This window comes from Gossypium arboreum, chromosome 3 (assembly GCF_025698485.1).
Source record: "Gossypium arboreum isolate Shixiya-1 chromosome 3, ASM2569848v2, whole genome shotgun sequence".
Lineage (NCBI taxonomy): Eukaryota > Viridiplantae > Streptophyta > Magnoliopsida > Malvales > Malvaceae > Gossypium > Gossypium arboreum.
The window spans coordinates 101722761-101733934 of record NC_069072.1 but is presented as its reverse complement, the minus strand read 5'-3'; the positions used below and the strand labels follow the sequence as shown (position 1 = coordinate 101733934).

The window sequence follows — 11174 nt, the reverse complement described above, 5'->3', positions numbered from 1 at the left end:
TATGTTAGTGCTTGGGTTGCCTCCCGAGAAGCGCTTATTTATAGTCTAAGCTCGACATACCTCATTCCTGTTGTCAGTTTTAAAATAAGGTTTTAAACGGATGTTGTTTACCTTAAAAGTGCCGAACTTGGGATGACTCACCTCCACTGTACCGAATAGAAAAATACTGAATACCATAAGAGGGATTTCCTTATTTGGTGTGGTAGTGACAATGTGAGGATCAACGGCATCTAGTAAGACTGTATCCCCGACCTAAAGTTGATTAGGAGAGGTATCGGGCTTGTTTTTACGTAGTTTCAGTTTATCATGTGTTTTCAGTTTGTGTTGTCGCCATTCGTCTAGCTCCTCTATCCGTAGTCTTCATTCCTCATGGACGTCTTTGTTTTCTTCATGATAGTAGTGCACTGTCTCTGTTGTCTTTGTTCAAGAAGGTTCCTGGAAGGAAGATTGAATATTAGTTTTATCATCGACAATTTTTGTAGCATCATCTTGAGTCTTAGGGGTTTTGACTGAGTCGCGTGCTTGGAGTGTTACTGCATCGTCACCTGCACGAAGTGTTAGCTCCCCTGTGCCTACATTAATAATGGTTCTGGCAGTTGCTAAAAAGGGTTGTCCTAAAATTAATGTACCTCGTTATCCTCATCCATAACTAAGACGAAAAAGTCTAGTGGGTAAATAAATTTATCAATTTTAACGAGAACATCTTCAATAATACCCTTAGGAGATCTAACTATTTTGTTAGCCAATTGTATGCTCATCCTAGTCTGTTTGGGTTTACCGAGACCTAGTCGTTTAAACTTTTTATAAGGCATAACATTTATACTTTCCCCTAAATCAGCTAAAGCATTATTCACAGATAAACTACCAATTAGGCAAGGAATTGTAAAACTCCCTGGATCTTGCAATTTGTTAGGTAGCTTTTTCTTTAGAATAGCTGAGCAGATTGCATTGAGTTCCACATGCGATGTAGTGTCTAATTTTGCTGAGTTGGGCATCTGCGAAAGAACTTCAATAAATGGCAAGTTAATATGAAATTTCTTTAAGAGTTTGACAAACTTACCAAATTGCTCTTCTGTTCTGTCTTTCGTCATCTCTTTAGGATACGACACACAAGGTTCATGATTCGTACTTACCTGTTTGGGATCATTATTGTTTACCTCTTCTCATCCTTTGTTCATCGCATTGTTTTGCTGTATTTCTGGGTCAGGTGTAATGAATCCTTCCTTATCTTGAGTATTAATTTCATTGAGGTGTTCCTTTGGACTAGGCTCCGTATTACTTGGTAGGCTACCTTGTGGTCATTTGGAGATTAGTTTGGACAGCTGGCCTATCTGAGTTTCGAGTCCTTGTATCGATGCTTGTTGATTCTTAAGTGCAGTCTCAGTATTTTGAAAATGGGTTTCTGACATCGAGATGAATTTAGAGAGCATCTCTTCAAGGTTCAACTTCTTCTCTTATTGATAAGGTGGCTTTTGAAAACCCTGAGGATTTTGTGGCTTTTGATTCCCTTGACCTCCCCAGGAAAAATTTGGGTGGTTCCTCCAACCTGCATTATAGGTATTACTGTATGGGTTATTTTGAGGTCTAAAGTTATTGTTACCCATATAGTTGATTTGTTCCTCTTCAGTTGTGGGATTGAAGGATTGATATTCTGTATACACACCTCCTCCGTTTGAGTCACACCTCATTATTGGATGTACCTACGTAGAACCAAGAAAACTATCAATCTTTTTATTGAGAAGTTCCTGATTTGAGAGCATGGTGACTGAATCGATGTTATAGACGCCAGCTATTTTTGTTGGCTTTGTCTTCATAACTTGCCACTGATAGTTATTCAGTGACATCTCCTCTATAAATTCATAGGCATCTTCCGCTGTTTTATTGTTGATGGTTCCGCCAGCAGCTGCATCAATCATTTGTCTTGTCGAGGGATTCAAGCCATTGAAGAATGTTTGAAATTGCAGCCAAAGCGGTAACCCATGGTGAGCGCACCTTCACAGTAAGTCTTTGTATCTCTCCCATGCATCGTAAAGTGTTTCTAAATCCATCTGCACAAAAGAAGAGATATCATTACGTAATTTAGTCATTTTAGCCGGCGAAAAATATTTTAGTAAAAATTTCTCGGTCATTTGTTCCCAAGTAGTGATAGACCCTCGTGGTAACGAGTTCAACCACAGTTTAGCTTTGTTTCTCAGTGAAAAGGGAAATAACCGAAGACGAATGGCATCATCAGAAATGCCATTGATTTTGAATGTATCGTAAAATTCCAGGAAATTTGCTAAGTGAGCGTTGGGGTCTTTATCCTGCAAACCATCAAACTGAACAAATTGCTGTATCATCTGAATTGTGTTAGGTTTTAGTTCAAAATTATTCGCAGCAATAGCAGGTCTAACTATACTAGATTCAGTTCCTATTAAAGAGGGTCTAGCATAGTCATACATAGTACGTGGAGTAGGATTTTGATTAGCAACAATTGTAGAAGGTAGCTGATTGTTTTGGTTTTCAGCATCTCTTCGGTTGGGGGTTCAGTTTCGTCTTCTTGCTCGTTCTCCGTGTATCGTAAGCTGCGCCTTATCTCTCTTTGATTTCTGCGAACTGTGCGATCGATTTCTTCGTCAAAAAGGAATGGTCTTGACGGGTTTCTTCTAGTCATAAACTATAAAAACCTGCCGAGAGAAAGAGAAAAGTAAATTAATAAATAATAAAATTTGCAAGAAAAATAAATGGCTAAAGTAATAAAAATTTAGTGTTCTTAATATTTCAGTTCCCCGGCAACGGCGCCAAAAACTTGATCGCGTGATTCGTAACAAGTAATAAATATTTATAATGAAGATCAAACCTAAACTAACTATTATCACGACGAAAAGGCAAGCGCACCTATCGAAAATAGTATAGTAATGGCAAGATAGGGATATCGTACCCAAGGGAACCAAAAGTACTTGTAATAACTATCTTTTTATTATATAGCCTAAGAATAAAAGGGTTTGTTTATTAAAATAACTATCTAAACTAATTAACTAATTTAATTAAAGTGAAGAGAGAATTTAGAAAAAGACTTGAAGAGAAGCAATTAATAAAGACGACACCCAAGGAGGAATCCACCTATATTTCACTTGTTATCTGACTCTGAATCGAACGATTTATTCACTTGACTTGTTCCGTAGAGATCCTAAGTTAAGTTATTATCTCTGTTCAAGACTAATAACATCTAATCCCTAGATTGAATAATCGAGACTTTTCTCTAATTAACACTCTAGGGTTGCATTAACTCGATGTATGGATCCCCTTATTAGGTTTCACCCTAATCTGACAAAATCTCGTAACCCTATTTCTAGGAGTTCGATCAACTCCACTTAATTATGCCAAATCTACTCTTAGGCAGGGTCTATTCCTGCTCTGCATAAGCACTTCAAATCATGAATTAATACCCGGAATATTAACTCAAGCATTAAGAACACATAATTAAGAACAAGTCAAGTATTTATCATACAGTTCAGATAATAATAACAAGATCCATCATAGGTTTTATCCCCCTTAGGTATCTAAGGGGTTTAGTTCATAATAAAATAAGAGTACATCTCAAAAGTATGAAAATAACAAAACATAAAGAAAACTATAAAACCCCTGAAGGAATTCTGAGAGAGATCTTCAGTCTTGAAGTAGCTCCGGCTTTTGAGATCGATCGTCTGGCATCCTTCAAGTAATTCCCAACGTGTGGTTTTGTGTTCCAGAAAAGTTCTAGAGAGCCCCCTTTCTAGGTCATACTTAGAGTGTTTTTATAGGCTTTTGATTGGCTTTCTTCCCCCGTAAGTATCCTTTTTTCGTGTAGAATACAACTCCTTAAAAAAGGGACACGCCCGTGTGCCACGACCGTGTGACGTGGTTGCCAGGCCGTGTGCGATCTGTTAAATTTCCACGATCGTGTGGGCTCAATGGCCAGGCCATGTGAGTCGTGTAAACCTTGGTCAACACCTTTGAAAGGCACGGGCGTGTGAGTTGCCCGTGTGGCAAGGCTTAGGCCGTGTGGGTCTTCTCTATTTGGTCTATTTTGTCCCTTTTTTAGCTCGTTTTTGGATCCTTTTGACTCTTGGTGCTCTCCTGGGTACAAAACATGAAATAACTGGATTAAAAGCATCAAAATCCACAAATCTAGTAGTAAACATCCATAAATATGCTAAGTATTTGGGGTAAAAACATGTATCATTTGGCGTTTATCAGTAACCTACAATTTAATCGGGTTAGGATCTAAATTGAGCATGCACATTTCAATTATGGCACCCATTAGTCGTTGTCTGGTTAGGATCACTCAGCTAATTTAGGTGCATTTCAATCACGTATGAACGAAATACAAACTTTATTTTAATTGAAAACATGATCGATTGAGGAACAAACATTATAAGCATGAATCAAAGAAATATTATTCAATCAAAAAAATCATCCTAGCTTAAATAAAATTAAGCTATCATTGTTGTAAACAAGAACAGTAAACACATAGCAAACATTCTTGAATTAAGTTAAAGAAAAGAAAGATTAAACCCAAATCAAAGTGGCTATCACCAAACACTCTAACTGACAAGGGCTTCTTTGTTCTTTCGCTTCGCTCCTTTGCTGGTGGCTCTCAGAGGTAGTCGACCAAGGGCTCTTTAAGAGGCTAATTTGTTAAAAATCTTTATGCAAAGATGATGATAGGCGTGAGGGCTAAGAGAGTTGAGAAAGGAGAGAATGATGAATAAGTGAGGGATGATTAAGGGATGAGGGATGATTAGAAAAGTGAGAAATGGGGTCTTATTTATAGGTGAGGCAAGGGAGATAGTTTGCTAAAAATATGAGTGTCCATCTTTTGCAAATTCATCCAAGTGTGGTCGGCCATGATTTTTGGAAATATGGCTGATTTTTGGTTGATTTAAGTGCCACAACATCATCAGGATCAGGACTTGGACAATTGCAAATCTCCGTGTAAATCTCTGATTTCTTCAACTGTTCAAGGACCTTGTGTAATTAAACCAAAATTTGATTTATGAACATCCACATGCAACCGAATTTTGGGTTGACTTGCTCCTCCATTTGGATGGTTTTGTAATCAATATAAAGTTCTCAGACCTGTCCAACAATAGTAGATAATTTAGAGGAGCAAAGAATGTAATTTAACCACTTTAATTAATCAATTTACTTAATTATTTAAAACCCAATTTATTAATGAAACATATTAAAATAAATTATTAAGTATAACTTTATATTTTATTATTTAATTTAATCATGCATGGCCCACTTTATATCTTGAAAATATAATATGCTCAAATTAATATAAAAGAATCTATTTTCTCGCATGAAAACTCCATAATAAAGCATAAAATCACATTTTAATAATTTTCATGTCCTAATTTCATATTTTCATATATTTCATTAAATTATTAAGCAATTACTTAGTTTTAACAACAAATTTAAGTAAAACGTGGCGAATTATATGGGAAAAATCCTATATATTTTTCAGTTTACAATGCACAAATTAATTCATGTGGACATCAAGACCATGCAATTTGGGCCATGAGGTTGATAATTTGACCCAATAAAAGATGTGCTAAAGGATGGACATGTCTGCTATATTATTAGACTAAGAAACCATCCAACAAGGATGAACTAAGCCCCAGTTTTAGCACAACTAGATGGTAGCCCAAAAGCAAGCATTGGGATATTTAATCGAAGGTCCTTATAGTTGGAAAATAATTAGAAATCAACCTAACTACTTTACTGTCGAAACTGTCCACCCTATGGCTATTAATAGCCTTGGTTTGACCTCAAAATGAGAAGACTTAGTCATCCCCTTCTTCTTGAAATATGGTCGGCCATATGTGTGATAGAAAAAGAAGGAATTCAAATGCTATTTTTAGCTAACTCTACCCCTTACCCTCACCTATAATTAACATGCATCAATCATTTAATCCCTAATCCCTCAAAACTCATTTCTCTTCTCTCATTAGCATTTTCTTTACATTCCATTCCCCTTTTCCTTCCCTTGCATAGCTGTCCATCTCCTTTCCATACTTTAGCCACAAAAGCTTTGTCAAAAGCATTCTTTGGCTGGCCACCTTTGGAACTCCTGAGCAAAAGAAGCATTGAGTAGAATGGAGGAGCTGTAATAGCCTGTTTTTCAATGAAATCAGAACTGTGGTTTCAAAACCACGAAGTCAAAAAAATTATTTTATTATTATTTTATGGAATAAAATATTATAAAAATACCATATAAAAATTTTGTTAAGAAATTTTACTATTTACATGCTTAATTTGATAAAAAGGACTAAATCGCGTAAAGTGCAAAAGTGGAGTTCTAATAGCTAAAGGTGTTAAATAGCTATAGAACTTTAAAGTGGAAGTCCTTATATGGTAATTAGACCATTTAACTTGATATTGGATGTACATGGCTTGGCAATTGTGTAATTATTAATGTTTTCAAAGGTTAAATTAGTAAAAAAGGTAATTATATGTTAAATTAAATAAAACCAAAGTGAAGTATCATCATTTTCTTTTTTTTTTTAACCGAAAATTGAAGCAAAAGGAAGCCATTGTTGATCTAGGGTTTGACTAGTCTTATTTCTTTTATTGGAAAGTGATTTTTGTCCCATTTTAATGATTTCTATGTTTTCGGGATCATTGTAGTTTAATCTAGCTAGCTTGAGGACTAATTTGCAAAACTATTAAAGTATTAGGGTTTTCCCATTAATAAGAATGCTTGATTTTGGAAGTTTGATTATAAAAAATGAATGGTTGTTGTTAGATAAACAACTTTTGTAAAGGAATTTTTAGTGAAATTGTCAATTAGGGATTTAATTGAAAAATGTGATAAATCCTCGGTAAAATTTGTAAATTTATGAAATATGTGGGCTCCTATAAGCATGTATAAAATTTGGATAGGCTTGGGAAGGGATAAATTTGAATGAATTTCATTTTAAGAGCCTAGGGATTAAATTGCAAAGAATTAAAAGTATAGGGCCAAAATGGTAATTTTGTCAAAATTGTGTGTTGGACTAAATTGAATGTGAATTATATTCAATTGAGTTAAATTCAGTAGTATAGATCCAGTTAGACCTCATATGGAGTTAGATCAAGGCAAAGAGAAAATCTTGAATTAGTCGCCTCTGTATCTACGCATACTCATCGAGGTAAGTTCGTGTAATTAAATTGTGTATATATATGCTTTAATTGAAATATATGTATATGGATTGTATAATTGCTATGTATAATTACCGATCGCATATCCGACGACATATGATGGCTAACGAGCCCCGTTTGAACCTTAGGAATTCGTAAGATACAAATGACATGTCATTAGGGTTACCGATTTTATTTTGTATGAGCTTACCGATACTCAGCTCGCATGAGCTTACCATTATCCAGCTCGAAGGAGCTTACTGGTTTCAGCTCGTAGGAGCATACTGATTATGAGCTCGTACGAGCATACATGTACAAAAATTGATGGATTACAGTTCAGTACACCTCGTGTGTGCTACCCACGTATTCAATAAGATTCTAAATGGTTCAACGGGCACAATTCTGTTACCAAATTATATGAGTTCAATATGAACTATTATAAGTATTTACATGAAATACATGAAAGTGAAGTTACATGATACATTGATATATGAAATGAATAATACATGTGTATGAATTGTGATTACTTATTGAATTCATCCATGTGTATTGGATTTTGTATGTGATTTACATGGCTAATATGTTGGTGAACATGTGTTGAGGCTTTTGGCTAATATGATTGGGATATGTTATGTTTACTTACCTAAATTATGGTTAAATGGTAAGTTAAATTCTGTGTTATACGAACTTGTTAAGCTTAAATGCTTACACTATGTTATTTTTCGTGTTTTATAGTGATTTGGAAGCTCGTTCAGGTTATAAGCTTGTCAAAGCTATATTACACTATCCATTGGCTCTTTTGGTACTTTCAGTTGTTAAATTTTGGTTACAGTGGCATGTATAGGTTATCTCGGTTAATGTTGGCCAATGTGTGATGTTGTGGTTGTGGCCATATGCTTTGGCATATGTTTTGTTATATTTTCCTATGTATATATAAATGGCCTTATCATGTTTGATGTGTGGTTTGGTATGGTAATATGTGAATAGATTTATGTTTGATGGATGAAAATTAAATGGTAGTTGAATATGCATTATGTATTATAATTTAGAGTGATTTAGTGCTTGTTGTGGAAAGCACATATGTATAATTATATTAGTTTTTGAATGGTTTGTATTGGTATTGCTAGTGCACAAGTTACAAGTGACTTATATGACCATTTCATACTAGAGATCAAGTACATAAATGGTACTAAATGGTATGTTTTGATTAATGATCTACATGGTAAGTTTTGGTACAAATATGTATATAAGTTAGTTAAACAATTGAATTTATTGAATGTTTAGATATACATGTTATAAGTTGTCATTTGAGGTGCCTGAGGGCATATTGGTTGTATGTGAGATATTACATGTTTAAGGTTTGATTTTGGCTTCTTTTAGATGCCTATTTATGCCTTTTGTATATGCAAAATGTTAAGTTTAGGTTGGTCCTAATTTGAGTGAGAAATGTAGCTTGTAAAATGGCCTACTTTCATCTGCACGAGCATGTGTCTTAGTCGTGTGTGACACACATCCAAGTGACACGGTCGTGTGTCCCTGTAACTTTCAAAGGGTTGCAAGTCAGGTTGTTATAAGGCCTAGCAGACGGCCTGGCACACAGACGTTTGAGGTTACTTCGAAGTGTACACGGCCTGGCACACGGGCGTGTGGCTTGGCAGTGTGACCCAAGTTAGTGAGTTACATAGGTAAAGACATGGGCTGGGACATGGTCGTGTGTCCTTATTTCGAATGCCAACACGGCCTAAGAGCGTGTCTCTTGGCTGTGTGACCGTTGTAGCTTTGAAAAATTTCAATGCTTTTTGAAAAATTCTTTGAATATCCGATTTAGTCCGATTTGTTTCTAACACGTATTTTGGGCCTTGAGGGCTCATATAAGGGACAATAAGTATGATTTCGATTGGTTTCTGACATGAATATTATATGATATGAAATGTTTGAAATTTTTGTCTGTTTGATCTGTAAACTCCAGTAATGCTCTATAACCCTGTTCCGGTGATGGATACGATTAGGGATGTTACAGAAGTGCATAAGTCAGAATAGATCCGAAAGGCTGCTGAACTAGAGTTTACTCTTGCCTCTTATTATTTATTTTAATCATGTTTGCTTTGAGTTTATTGCTTTTGACATCAACAATGATATTTTAAATCCTATCTGCTAGGATGATTATGTTATTTCAACAAGATTTATTTTATTCATGTTCAACATGTTTAGGCCTCGGTCAATCATCTTTTAAATTAATATCATGATGCATTTCATTCATATGTGATTGGGTGCATTCAGATTAGTTGAGCGATCCTAACTAGACGATGGCTAATAGACACATAATTGAAAAGTGCAATGCTCAATTTAGATCCTTGAACTCGACTAAGTTAAGGTTTGTAATATCTTTTGTTAGCTCTATTGCCTTGTATAGTTTTTAGGTTTATGTAATTAAACTGTTGCAAACATAAATGTCCCTGTGACCTTACATAAATGCTAAGAAACCCTTAGTTAATATGATCAGTAAAATGTATATTTAACTAAGTAAAAGACTCCAAAATGACTTAATTTTGTTTTCAAACTCATAAAAGATCGAGTTGCCATGGAAGTATTTTCGAACATTGTTGATCATGATAAAGTAAATTGAATTGATTAATATAATTATCCTAGCCCATTTAATGTTGTTTGTTTTTGTTGCTAAAGTTATTCATTCATACATTTAGGTAAATTGCTAAAGTTAGAATTGCATCGGGATCAATCTTTGCATCTAAGTAATTTTACTTAGTTTAGTCATCACCATCAAAATTATTGAGTTTTTACATCAAATTGTTAATTATAATTTTGCAATTAATAAGTTAAGTTTATACTGTCCCTGTGGAAACGATAACTCATTTTACTTACTTATTACTCGAACGATTGTATACACTTGCACAAATCCCGTGACAAGTTTCTGGAGCTGTTGTTGGGGTTTGTTGCCTTAATTTTTTTTTTGTGAAATTATTCTTTGCAATTTGGTTTTTATTTTATTTTTATTTAATTTCTAACTTTACTAATTAATTCTTTAATTTTTTTCTCTTTCCCTTTATTATTATTATTTTATTCTTTATTCTTTAGTTTTTGTGATTTTCTTTTTCGGTCGTCATGAGCATAGAGTGAATAATTGATTTACTTGTTGTAGCCTCTGAAATTGAGCAGACATTTAGACAAAGAAGACGAGAAAGATTAGCCCAGAGACAAGATGCAGAAATGGGCCTTGAGAATAGAAATGATGTTCAAGGGAATGGAGCCGATAATGCTCGAAATCCAATCCTTATTTCTGATGATAGGGACCGACGCCATAAGACAATATGCCATGCCACTTCTTAATGAACTAAATCAAGGAATTAGGAGATTGGAGTTTGAGGCAACGCAGTTTGAATTAAAGCCTGTGATGTTTCAAATGCTTCAAAAAATAGGCCAATTCAATGGAATGCCCATAGAAGATCCAAATCTTCACCTTCAATTATTTATGGAGGTGAGCTATTCCTTCAAGATAGCTGGTGTAACTGAAGATGCCCTTAGGTTGAAGTTGTTTCCATACTTGTTGTGAGATCGAGCATGAGTATGGCTTAATTTTTTTCCATCCAACTAAATTTATACTTGGTAAGAATTAGTTGAATGCTTTCTAGAAAAGTATTTCCCACCAAGCAAAAATACTAAGTTGTGAAATGAGATCACCACTTTTCAACAATTGGATAATGAGTCCTTATATAAGGCATGGGAAAGATTCAAGGGGTTACTACGTAGATGCCCCTATCACGGGATTCCATATTGTATCCATTTGGACACATTTTATAATGGTTTCAACGCATACACAAGGTTAGTGGTAGATGCTTCTACGAATGGTACTCTCCTGTCGAAGTCTTATAATGAGGCTTACGAAATCACCGAGAGAATAACTAGTAATAATTACCAGTGGCCGACAAATCAAGAAACTTTAGGAAGACGAGTAGCCAGAGTACATGAAGTAGATGCCCTTACTTCACTCTCAGCTCAAGTATCGCCTATCT

At 35.0% G+C, this 11174-nt stretch overlaps 2 non-coding genes across 2 annotated transcripts; one reads left to right on the top strand and one right to left on the bottom strand.

Moving 5' to 3' along the window:
* Positions 1–1974: 1974 nt before the first annotated feature.
* Positions 1975–2081, top strand: LOC128290792 (small nucleolar RNA R71). The gene has a single exon (XR_008280578.1). It is a non-coding gene; the product is annotated as a small nucleolar RNA R71 (small nucleolar RNA).
* An 8741-nt stretch (positions 2082–10822) lies between these two features.
* LOC128291032 (small nucleolar RNA R71) lies at positions 10823–10929 on the bottom strand. Its single transcript, XR_008280810.1, has one exon. It is a non-coding gene; the product is annotated as a small nucleolar RNA R71 (small nucleolar RNA).
* Positions 10930–11174: the final 245 nt, after the last annotated feature.